The sequence below is a fragment of the Peromyscus leucopus genome, chromosome 18, assembly GCF_004664715.2.
Source record: "Peromyscus leucopus breed LL Stock chromosome 18, UCI_PerLeu_2.1, whole genome shotgun sequence".
NCBI classification, from domain to species: domain Eukaryota; kingdom Metazoa; phylum Chordata; class Mammalia; order Rodentia; family Cricetidae; genus Peromyscus; species Peromyscus leucopus.
The window spans coordinates 21436954-21450483 of NC_051078.1; the positions used below are offsets into that span (position 1 = coordinate 21436954).

At 35.4% G+C, this 13530-nt stretch overlaps 1 protein-coding gene across 2 annotated transcripts in view; it reads left to right on the plus strand.

Annotated features, from left to right (window-relative positions):
* Positions 1 to 13530, plus strand: part of Syt1 (synaptotagmin 1) — a 505793-nt gene that overhangs the window by 165426 nt on the left and 326837 nt on the right. For both annotated transcript variants that reach the window (XM_028873036.2, XM_028873038.1), the window contains exon 3: positions 11899 to 11964. The gene's annotated coding sequence lies outside the window, so the exon portion shown is untranslated. The remainder of the gene's footprint in view (positions 1 to 11898; positions 11965 to 13530) is intronic.

Here is a 13530-nt window from a genome sequence, read left to right on the forward strand (position 1 = left end):
AGTGACACACTTCCCCCAACAAGGCCACATCTACACCAAGACCAAACTCCCTAGTCCTTCTAATCCTTTTAAATAGTGCCACTCCCTGGTGACTAAGCATTCAAATATATGAGTCTATGGGAGCCATTCTTATTCAAATCACCACAAATATAAATTTTTGAGTTGTAGTAAATTGTGCCTTTGTTGGCCAGGTTTCCATGTCCATGTACTTTATTGGCACTTGTTTATTTTTTAAAAAAAATGAACATGAATACTATTTTTTCAAAAACAAACATGAGTACTATGCAATATATAGAAACAACCACTTAGGATGATAGGCAATCTGCTGTAAAAAAAAAAAAAAAAAACATGCAGAAGAATTGCAAATTTGTAGGTTGCATGTTTACTTCACCAATCTGTTGAGTCCAACTCCCTGTTCAGGTGACTTTCCTTGATAGTCCTCTATTATATGACCCTCATAATAAACACATCATAGCCGGGCGGTGGTGGTGCACACCTTTAATCCCAGCACTCGGGAGGCAGAGCCAGGCGGATCTCTGTGAGTTCGAGGCCAGCCTGGGCTACCAAGTGAGTTCCAGGAAAGGCGCAAAGCTACACATAGAAACCCTGTCTTGAAAAACCAAATAAATAAATAAATAAATAAATAAATAAATAAATAAATACATCACAAAATTAATTCTGGCTCTTCTTCTTATTTAATTGTATTAATATAAAAGCAAATGAGTTCATAGACAATGAGTAAGATATAAGGTACAAGGGGTAGCATTTATCAGACAAATATAGAGAAAACAAAGTGTAAAATGTAGTATGTTATGATACAATATTCTACTTTTGGAGTTCCTACTCATAATAAATGTATAATGTATACTCACAAAGGGAAAAATACCTGACATGCCACTTTTACCATTAGTGATCTCAAAGAATATTGAATTCACTTTATATATCCCTGTAAAGGATTATTTATATTGAAAACTTAAATGAGTAATATTATGGAAGGTAATTATCTCCATATCCACACAGTGACAGCTGTGACTAATAAAATAAATATCAGGTGAAGTTTAAGAAGCTAAGCATGTGAATTACAGTAAGTGCCCAAATGAAACTTTTGATTCAAAGTTGTGAAGATGGTAATAGCTCTAAAAATCGAGTATATTGAACTATCCAGTTGCTAATTTTTATTAAACATTTTCATACAGTGAAAAATTTAACTATATATCCTAAATAGTTGAACTATAAAAGAAACTCCATGGGATTATGTATATGGACATTATAAGGAGCATTAAAATTTAGTCCACACTAGTTGACATGCACCAGGGATGGATCCTGATCCTACTGCCAGGGGGCCCCTTAAGCAGATCAAGCTACACAACTGTCACACTTATGCAGAGGGAAGAAGGGGATCTGTGAGTGGTATGTAAAATGAATTTTTTAAAAAATCGCTTAATAAAAATAATAAATAAATAAGATAAAATTAAATCCAAGTGCAATTGCAGACATGGGTCAGTTTTGCCACCAAAGGAGCAAAGAAAGTTGTCAGTAATACAAAGCTGTTAGTATGTAGAGAAAGGAGATTGACAGGGTGCTTTAAGAATTCATTCCATTCAACAGGCATTGATTGAGAACTCTGTATATGCCAGACAATGTGCTGAGAACTGTGAATTGAATGTAGTTAGATTCTCTCGAGAAGCTTCCATTGCCACAGTATTAAATAACAGCTGTTACAGAAATAGATATCAGTGTTATAATGCACTGAGCGGTACATGATTGAGATTGTAATTGTAAGGATGGGAGCAATGACTTATACTCTTTTATATACCACAGAGCTCCTAGAATGTTACCTTAGAAAAGCTGTTGAAATTAGCCTGTGGGAGACATGGAACCTTCACTTCACTGGAGGCAACCTCCAGTTTTAACAATAGGACTGTGTATTTGTATTCATCTCAGACAAAGTTTGAACTTTCCGTCAACCAAGTTTTGCCATTCTTAATGTAGTTAGCACTTAAATTATTTAATGATCTTGGTGTTTTAGTTTGGATTGCTATTACTAGCAAAATTAAAAATCCGCATGTGGTAGACTTCATTTAAGTTGTTAGAGTGAATTATTTTGTGGTGGCATTTTTTGTTGTTCTCTATATCAAGAGTACAAAAAACAGTTGTGCTAAAAATAATTTTATTTTTAAAAATGAAAGATTGAATTGCAATAAGAGATTATTCAGTAGATACTTTACAAAATAGAGCAAATTCTCTTGCTATAAAGGATATAACTCCAAAGGAATTATAATTTCAAACTGAAAGTTGGTTTCCCATTTAGTTTTATATCAGAAAGCCCAGACACAGATCATTATAATCCATATATATATATATTACCATTCACATTAGACATCTGAAGGATCAGAGAGAGGAAGCTGAGAAAACACTTCATCCATAGGTAAAAGGAGACTCTCTTTCATAGTAGACAAAATACTGTCACTTTTTAATGTGAAATTCTATTGAACTCTGCCACAGTTCTCAAATGGCCATGCACCTAACTGCTGCTTCTAGAGAAAAATTTAGTGTGACTTAACTGTGTTCCCTTTCCTAACTGGATAGTCTCCATTTCTTCAATTCATAGTTGTTTATCCAAAATTTTTCTCTGAATAAATACACTGGTTTAGAATTTTGGAAGGTTACATTTGTGTCCATTTTAAAGGAAAAAAATCAATTCAAACTAAGGGGTTGGGTTTTCCATATGGCAAACATCTTTATGAGCATGCCCTTCTACTTTTTTATTCTCTATACATCCTCTGTTTTTCTCTTCTGATGGATAATCTAAAGTCCGTGTTTCCAAAACAATGACTTAAAAGACAACCAGTTTCAGAATTGAAATTCCATCATGTTCTTTGACAGTCTTCTCATCTCAATATGAGATGGAACTTTTTCTCCCATGGCAGGGGCATTGCTTTGAGTTTGGGGGGTTGTTTGTTTGTTTGAGACAGGATCTCACTATATAGGCCTGGCTGTCCTATAACTCTGTGTACACCAGGCTGGCCTCAAACTCATACAAGGCTGCATGCTTCTCCCTCTCAAGTGCTGGGACTAAAGTTGTGTAACACTATGCCAAACAGTAATATATGATTTATCCAAAGCACGTTTGAAATTTTTCCTCCTAGGGCTTTTGGAATGGAACTGTTATCCTTTTTGCAGGGAAGTCCAAACTTACTCTCTACATGTTTGACTATTTGAATCTGTTGAATAAACTAGCAATACATGGTTATTATAACCAGACAAATAACAGGACAAAAACCATACAAATTTAATTGGTCTTAATTTTACAAGACAGTGGAGTTCTCAAAGACCCAAAGACACTGAATGAAAGATCTGTTATTATGTTTAGGATTGGTAAAGCATGGGTAGCTATGTGAAACACGGTTGTACAAAAAGGAATGATCCAATAGGGATGGGTCCAAGGGCAAAGATAATAGACAAGCAAAGGCTCTCTGTAGCTCTCCTTCCACCCACAGGGCTGGCCCCTTTTGGAATGTGGGTTTCACGACCTAAAATCTAACAAAGCAACTGAGAGTCCTCTTTGTGCCTGTCCCTCACATAGACAGTCAGGACAATTTTACAGCAATGCTTTTAAGTAGTCTGGCTTTAGGAAAGAGGTTGTCTGCTTTCTACGACCTGCACTGGAGAAGAGAAATTGAAGGTTCTGCAGCGTGCCTTTGGGGAGAATAAGGGATGATCAGAGGAAATCTTAGCTTCCAGGCCCTAAGCAGAGAATTCCTTTCCTTATATCTAACAGTCTAAAGAATGTCAAAGGTAGCTGTTTGGTTTGTGTGGACTTTATGCTCCCCAGTCATTGCACAAAGCTTTACTCACTGGTCCCTAGGATGATGATTTCAACTTTCATTTATGACTTATTGACTCTCGTTTTGAGAAAATGTATCTTTAGTGCCCAGTGATCCTCTGGTTTTGTTTACTACGTAATATGATTCTTTGGGGACTACATGGAAATAGATGCCCTGTCATTAAAAGGTACACACAAAAATGTCTTCTACATCTCACGATAAGTGTATGCTGAGGGCCATCTGACTATATGGAATCATCCCATTGCGAGTAGTATGCTTTTTTAATTTGAGAACCATTAAATTGAGAAATTGTGATAATGAGCATTAATTATAAAACCAATCAGTTTAAAGAAGTTTCTGTGATGAGGCGTGAGGACTACACTTACATGTGTGTGTAAGTTCAAATACATAGAACGTAGTTAAGGATTATGCTGGTTTGGTAAAGTAGCAGTATGTAACAATTCATTTTAAAATGGTTGTGCATTGGAAAGAAATCAAGGAGTGTGGCATGATAAGAAATAGTGGGGAAGGAGGAACAGAAAGATAGAAATGATATAATTTACTATAATCTCAAAAATAAAATTAGTAAAAAAAATATATCCATATTGCACATTGCTTGGAAAGCTTTAATTTTTTTTGAAGGCTTTAGATCCTGAAATGTTAGAAACATAAATCAAGTATATCTCAATAAATGCATAGATTTAGTTTATTTTACTACATTTTCTATGTGTAGTGTAGAAGCAGTGATGATAACATCCGTATGTCAATGATTTCAAGATGATGCCCCTAACACATGATAGACAAAGACCTAGAAAATGGGTTTTCTACCTTCTCTAAGTCCAGCAGCAGCAGCAGCAGCAGCAGCAGCAGCAGCAGCAGAGCAACCATATTGCTAGGTAAAAATTAGATTTATATACTGACAGAACTGAATTTAGATCCTGGCTCTGACACTTACTACAAAGAAGTTGTGAATTTCACTTGCTCATATGTGATTCAAGATATTTAACACCTACATCACCTCATCCCTGTGACGATGAGTGTGATAAACAGATTCAGTCTACTGAGTGCATGTTATTAAGTAGCAGTAATAATCTTTTTAACTCGGTTGTTTTTTCAAATGATGCATGTTATCACTTACAAGATATCCTGAAGAGGATAACTTCTATCATGTAGCTTCTGTAGTGTATAACCAAAGAACCCTTCCTTTATGGCTGTGGTATTGTCCTGGTTGAGCTAGCACTTTTTAAGCTCTGTACATTGGTACCCTGGCCACCACAGGGGATGGTGCTGAAATGTACTCAGAACACCAATGATGAAGCTACTGCCATCGAGCTAGGGAAAGCTCATGCCATGTTCCAACATCTCATTTATATATGTTCCCCAGCACAATACTGGTTTTGAATTCGCAGCAAACCAAGGGCTACATGAATCATTTTCTCTTTCGTCAGCCTAAATTTTGCCAGAGAATTGCTACTGCACCCTCCCTGTTCAAACACTCAGAAACACAAGAAAGCAGAGTCAATATATTTTCATTTCTTATGACTTCACCATCTTTTGTCCTGCCAGGAAAGGTATGTAGTTTATGTAGTAAATTTGGAACTCTGTGTAAAGATATCTGGGGATGACTTTTTATATTTTTTTATTTAAAAAAAAATCCTTTTACATAGCAACCTGTTTCCCCTCCCTCATCTTCTCCCACTCCCCCCTACCTACCTCCATCCCACCCTCATCCCCTCCTCATAGAGGGTAAGGCCTCCCCTGGGTAGTCAACACAGGCTGGGGCTGGACCTAGCCCCTTTCCCCTGCATCAAGGCTGAGTAAGGCATCGCACTATAGGAAATGGGCTCTAAAAAGCCAGTTCGTGTGCACAGGATAAAACTATTCATAAGACTAGAGCTGGCACTTAGTTGCAGAATGTTTGCCTGACTTACATGAGGCTCTCTGTTTTATCTCCAACCCCAAAAATTAATAAGCCAGAAATAAAGCTCTGAGCTTGGGCCTGTTCTTTCCAACCCTACTTCCCTTGTATCTGCCTTTTCTTTTGTACATCTATTACCCCAACACCTCCAAATGCAGAAATACAAATACTGCATCCAAATATGTGTTTGCTACAGTCGCCTTGGTTTAAATATAAACTCATAAGACATACTCTGATCTGTTCTAATATGGCTAAGAAAACAGCCTTCCTCCTTTGTAGCTGGAGATTTCTCCAGTACCATCAGGGCCCGCAGACACTCAGACCCAAGTAAACACACAGAGACTTATATTACTTATAAACTGTATGGACATGGCAGGCTTATTGCTATCTAGTTCTTATATCTTAAATTAATCCATTTCTATTAATCTATAAGTTGCCACGTGGCTTGTGGCTTACCAGTACTTTACATCTTACTTCTCATGGTGGTGGCTGCTGGCAGCGTCTCCTGACTCAGCTTTCCACTTCCCAGAATTCTCCTCTCTCCTTATCCCACCTATACTGTACTTCCTGCCTGCCTACTGGCCAACCAGCATTTTATTTATCAATCAATCAGAGCAACACATTCACAGCATACAGAACATCCCACAGCACTTTTTCCCTTCCCTTAGGAGTAGATCAGACTTCAATGTCCAAGAGTCCTGCCATATCTTTGTAAGCTTTTAAGAATGAGTTAGACTTTTGCCATTAAAAATCTGCATTCCTTTCACCCTCAAGTCATAAATACCCTCACCTATCTTCCCATAAATGCCTGTGAAAATTAAACAATGATTCCCAAGACAAGATAGAAGTTTTTAGAATCACCAGTTAAGTTTGATAATGGAAAGACATTTTTGGTAGCTTCCAGACTGCATTCCTGTCCATGTCTGAGCTCAGAATATGCTCTTTTTTTTCTCCACCCATACAGAATAATGACTGGACATTGACTCATTTAATTACCTCATTTAAAGGAAACACAGATATGTATGGTAATGTGGCCAACTCTAGTTGGAAAGACAAAAACATCACAGCTGAATTAGGGACACAGCAATTACATGTACATGTTGCTGAATGGTGTTCCAGAAGGTAGGGCCAAAAAGAATCATAAGAACAGAAAGATACAAGGAAGCCAGTATCAGGGTAGAAGAGTTCATAGATATGTCAGATGCTCTGCCAGATAGGGCCTGAGTCTGAGATTGTTCCATGGAATTTATATGGATCTGAGTTTCTCCAGCCTTCTCTTCTCTAAGATGGACATTCCCAGTTCTACAGAGTATAATAACATTTGTCTGAGCTCCTGCAGTTGATATCTTATTTTGAACACTGGACTCTCTTTGAGACTCTAGATGAGGATGCAAGCAAGGTATGCTGTCATTCTAATTATAATAAAATTATAAGATGAAGAGTTCTTCATCTGCCTCTCATTGTCAGTTGTCCATGCAAATGTCACTTCATGCCTACAAAAACCATAAGCCACCCCTACATAAAAATATTTTATTCAGTAGGATTTATTTTTCATTACTTGAATAAATGCATTGCTCCATTATTCATCTTTTCTGGTTTCACCAATTCTCTTCACGTAGAACTCATATCAGGATATTATCTTCTACAAAAATGTTCCCAATTGACTGTTCTAATAAACAGAACTATATACAGAAGTGTTTAGAGCTGGAAGGCACCTTGGAGAGTGACCTTTTTCCACTTTCATTTCACAGATAGATGAAATTGGGGTCAGAATAGATTAAGTGATTTGCCTAGGGTCAAACACCGGCTAGAGGAAGAATCAAAAATGTATAAGATGAAACTGGATTTTACTTTTGTCAATATACAATATTGTTCATTCAACAAACATTTATTTATGTGACAGGAACTATTCTAGGAGTTGTGAAGCCAACCAAGGCAGCCCTAGGCACTCTACGACTCCTGCTGTTTATGATTCTGCCTAGATTTTCTCTCCTAGGTGTGTGCAGTGGGATGTCCTGCTATATCTTCTGTTATAGTTTCATTTCTTTCTGCTTTGATAGTGCCCTTATCTTTCCTCAGCCCCAATTAACTTTTCCCAAGTTTCTTGTTTAATTAATTCCCATCCTCCTCTTCAAGGTACAGACTGGCTCTCCCGATTTAATACCATTCTGCCTCATTATCATCCTCCATTCTAAAATAATTATTTTGAGTATAATGAAAATGTTAAACATGGTTGAACCCAGCGTGTGATTATAGTACCTCCAACTGCCAACAAATGTTTTAATATTTGTTGACTTGTAAAATAAAGTGTCATAACAACAAAACAAGGAGCTCCTTCATTGTTTCCCCCTCCTTTTCTGTCCTAGTTGCTAAACGCTTGCTTCTATCATAACTAGGACAGGCTCATAGACATAAGCCTCGCAAATGGTTGTCAAAATGGTTAGATGAGGAGGAGGAAGAAAATAGAGAAGTTCCCTTGTTCTACAAATCTTCTTTCTCAAACAAAATCTATATCAGTACACTTTTGCCTTTTATATATACCTCCAAAAAGTACCATAGGTACCCACCATGATGGCATTCATTTAGAAAGCATTTCATAGTCCACTGCTTCACTTGATAAATTATACATTTTTCATTGTCTGATACTTTCAAATATCATCCAAATAAACATTTTTATCTTTTATAATTAAATACAAAATGATCTTATGCTTAATGAACAATCTCAAATTAGCCACCATTTTTGTAATAATATAGAACTACTGAAAATGGCATTCTTTTCTCAGTTAATATATTTTGAAGATAGTTTTATTGTCTGTTATTTATCTTTGTTTCTCTGTAACTATAGACCCTTAACAAAAAGGTACAAGAACATTACAAATCCCCATGTGCCCTTGTGGTGATTCACCAGTTGTTTACATGAGTGTTATACATCATCATTCTTTTTCTCTCTTCTCTCTTTATATATGTGTATATACATACATATGTGTGTGTGTGTGTGTGTGTGTGTGTGTGTGTAGAGACACAGTCCATTTAGCAGTAGCCAGAAATTGTTCATATATGTTATTCTAATAAAAATCCTATTTATGAAATTAAGCAATATACAGCATTTAGGTATTAATAATTCTGTAAATACTTTAGTTTCTGCTTTTGAAGGATATACACACAACATGTAATCTACATGTATAAATTATATATAGCATATATTTGGTTATTATATTTTCAACCACTTGAAATTGCACTGAGGCCTTGGGATGTCATATCTTCCCTTATTGTGTATTTCAGTGTATTTTGTGTAACCAGGCTATATTCTTATATTGCAAAGACTAGTTATCAAAGATGGGCATTTTCCCACTGACACACTACCATTGCCTAATCACAGCCCACAACTAAGCTTCCTTATCTGTAGCAATGGTGTTGGCAGTGAGTTGTTCCTCACCGCCACCTTTGACCATGCATCTAATCTGGTCATGCAATGTGTTCAGCTGGGCAGTGTTTTATTTATGTATCTAAAAGCTTACATCCATTCAATCAGTAATGACCTGGATAATATCCTGTTACCAAGTAATAGCTGCTTGCTGACTGTTGTTCCAAGAATACAAACATGAGCCCAAAAAAAAAAAATTCTAACCAAATCCCTTACTTAGGATTAGAAATATCTGTGCTAAGAGCATCACTACTCAGCCTTACAGCTATGCCCTAGCCGTGAGTTTCAGCAATTCTGTCCGATGTAGTCCAAGAGAGAAAGCTGTGAGTGTATCAACATCTTATAGCTTGGCAGGTAAAGCTTCAGGATCGGGCTTCTGTTGTGAGTCACTTGACTTAAAGCTAAAGAGATGGCACTAGAAGGTGACCTTCTTGCAAGATTTCATAGAATTTTCACTCTAATTCCAGCCCTAAGTGAATATTTAGCAGTATGCCACGTTAATGAATGTTTTGTTAAGATTAGTAACTCAATAAAAACAGAATACTTGAGAGATCTAAAACTAAAGTTTATACTTAAATGTTAATTTTTGTTGTTATTGGGAATAAGCATATTTCTTAAAGCTTGATAGCTACTTTTTAAGTCTCCAATATTAAGCTACTATGGATTTTTCTCTGCCTACAAAAAAATGGCAAAAATGTAAAGCATGTTCATAGTGTCTACAGTATGTAGGGTTTGGCTTAATTCTGTAAATTACATTTATCATAAGAGCTACAGTTATGAATGGCTTGCTTTCTATCTACTTCTACCAAGAGCAATCTGAGTCTCTTTCTTTCCTCTTTGTCAAGCCTGCTTCTAACATTAGATGAAAACATCAATAATACCTCATTAGCTTTATTGACTGAGTATATCTAATATTTCATTTAAAAATGACCAAAGCAGATATTATTTTTTAAGTTCCATGTGAAATCATAACAAAACCAAGCCTCAATACAAGAAATTAACTGAGTGATTGGGACTGCTTTACTTCCACCAATATGCAGATAAGTGATGAACGGTCTACAGCCATGATGTGGCCTGCCTTTTGTTTTATTTCCCCTCTAGATTAAAGAGAAGACATTTATACATCAAAGAGACAGAAATTGGCTACCATGAAAATAGTGTATACACCCATATTCCGAGCATGGACTAAGTATGAAATAATTATTTGTACCCTACAACAGAGCAGGCTTTCCCATTGATCCTTGTGTTGGATATGCATGTAAAACCAAAGTGAAATCAAAAGCCTGTAGATAGCACAAGTCACAAAGGCTGTTTAAGCCTTTCACAGCTACCCTTAGGAAAGCCTGACCCTTGGTGAGTGATAAGGTTAAGTATGTATACCATCAAATCATCTCTTATTTTTTGATAGAATGCAGGTTTTTTTTCTAACACATTTCTCCAGTTTCTTATAAAGTACTAAATGCCACTGTGTTTTCATATGTATACACATAGAATGTTGTTGTAGGTTTTACATCAATTTCAATATGGCAGTATACTAAGATAATCTGCTGAGCTTTTTACATAAAATTAACTATGGCTTGAAATTGTATATTTAAGAGGGAGTCGGGTAAATTTAAGTGCTTTCTCACAACCATGTTGCTTGTGAATTTTACTAGAAAACAGTCGAGTTTCAGGCAGGGATAAAATGAAAGCAGTCCTTGGAGACAAAACCACTCCACAGATGCAGTGAATGTAGCTTGGAAAGTATCGCTGTCACTTCAGATCTGTTCCACTCAGCACCTCTGAGGGCCAGGAGCAAGACATGCTGTCATTGTAATGTTTTCATAGCTCTAGTGAACAGACCAGAATATTGCTTATTGGAAACCTGTTTGGAAATACACGGTTGTCTCTCAGCTTTCAACTTCCACTCTGAGAACTGAAAAATGATGAAAACTTGTAGTAAAAAGATACTTATCTTCAGGCCTGTTAAATTTTCATTTATGAGTTTCTAGCTTGTCAAAACTGAATCAGAAATTTTTGATTACATTATTTACTGCATTAAAGCAACTGTGATATTGAGTCTTGAAAAGGACTTTACATTATTATTTTCTGAACTATATTAAATGCTGTATGTTTAATATACTAATGTGTACTTACTTTTCTCCTAATGCTTGATGGGTTTGTATGTCTGTTTACATGTGTGTTTATAGATATATCCAATGTGCTAGAATAGGATAAAATTATATCTAGACCATGATTAATCTCTGAAAATAGGGAAATAGTCATGATGTATGGAAGGTTTTCTAACTCTAAGAAAACATATAAAATTTGAGATAAATGTATAAGATTGATTTATAGCACTTGTATCAATTTTTGTTGTAGAAATAGACGTGAACAGACTGGAAATTGTGTGAGACTTATAACGATATTATAATGATTCGATATTCTCTCATGACTTCTTATTTTAATTTTTAAACTGAAACACATTATAAAGAGCATAATCTTATAATTTACCTTTTGTAAAATGAGTATATAAATTATCCACATAGTCCTCCTCAAAGTTCTCAAACCAGTTTTACAGTTCTTTTTTTTTTTCTGCCCTATATTGTGTATAGTAAATACTCATGAGAATGGGATACTTTGTATTTAGGTGGACATGTTGCAAGAATCTAAGGTAGAAACATTAGTAAAGCTAATGTCCTATTTAAGACTGTCTCAAGTGATTGTCACATGTACTGTTTTTCTTTTAGACTGAAGAAAGGAGGTTCTGAAAGAAACAAACACCCCCAAATACTCCAGAACATCCCAGCAGAACAGTAAGTGCTCTAATGACAAGATAATTATATCAGACCTTCTGCAAAATTAGATCATCTTTTACACAAATATTCCCCTTCCTAATTTTTAAGATTAGAGATCAGAATAGCAAGCAAGAGGTGCCTTCTGAGACTCAATTTCGATTCACTAGAGTCCACTGGAAATGATTTATCCTATAATCCTCTTAGATAAATGGGAAGGTAATCTGCGTGCTGCATCTCCGGTGCTGAAATATTTAGGTTGACTCTATATATTTTTGGATGACATTGAATCATTCCAGGAAGAAGTGGGAAAATATAAAACGCACACATGATTAGTTTTCTTTTATGTGATAGAAAATTAACTCACTTTGGAAAAATTTTAAAGGTTAATATGCGTGGCTTATTTACAATCATTAAATAGAGTTGCATAAAATAATAGTAATAAAGTGCAGCCTTAAAGTCTGTACTTTATGCTCATTTCATTTCTTTCTAATCTTATCAAGACTTAACTATGAAATGTATTTCCATCTCTAGCTATAACTTCCTACCAGCAATAGTTTTTCTAAATACATTTTTATTAAACAGAATTATGTATATTTTGATGGTATCATTTTGTGGTAGATTTTGTGACATTATAGAGTTCTGAGATGCAAAGAACTATAACATCTGAACGTGTGAGTATCAAAACCAATGAAATAGAGATGTAACATCAGAATCAATAGTAATGACCCACATCACATGACTTTAATAGTGTAGTTGATTTGAAAAGAGCTGGAAATGGTAGGTCTCCAAACATCTCAATAGGAATATTATCATTTCTCAGACCTCTAACTGTAATGTCACTGTGAAAAGTTATCAATGACCTTTTTTCTGATCTTATCTATACACAATTATTTGTTCTATTGCTTGAGTGCATTGATAAAGTTCTTGGTATTTTCATTTGTGAATTTTAGTAGGACTCAGTGAGGCATGTGTTAGAAGGCTCACATTCTTATAATGAGGCATATTTATTAATTTGGAATAATCCTGAAGAAAATAGCTTGTTTCAAAGAAAGAGCTTGTCCCTCTTCTGTGTGCATTACTTGTGGTGTAGTGCAGTCATTCATCTCAACTTTGTCTTCTACTTAACAAGTGTGTGCTAAGTTGCTCGGAGATAACCACGTAAACAATGAAAAAACTGAATCTAATCTAAACTTGTATGCTTTTTTAATGTAATTTATTCCATTAATACATATTAATATATTTACGGACAAAACACTTTGATTTAAAAGTGAAATGATTAGACGGTAAGTGTCTCATGAATACTTCAGTCTTTAAAGACATCACTATCTCAGAGTTGTCATTGTGTGGATTAAAGCATGAAAGGTAAATGCACTGGGCAGTTCCTGATGCATGAAATAATAAAGCTCTTATCATTTGCACTGAATTAAAAAATAAATGTAAAAGTTTAGGTATCAGAGAATCATACAAACTCCTATAATACTGCCATAAAGCTCAGAGCTTTAAGGGAGAAAAAAACTGATAATTAAAATATTACTAGAAAAAAAAGTTTGGAGTACAGGCATTTCTATTTCACAAAAGTTTTGT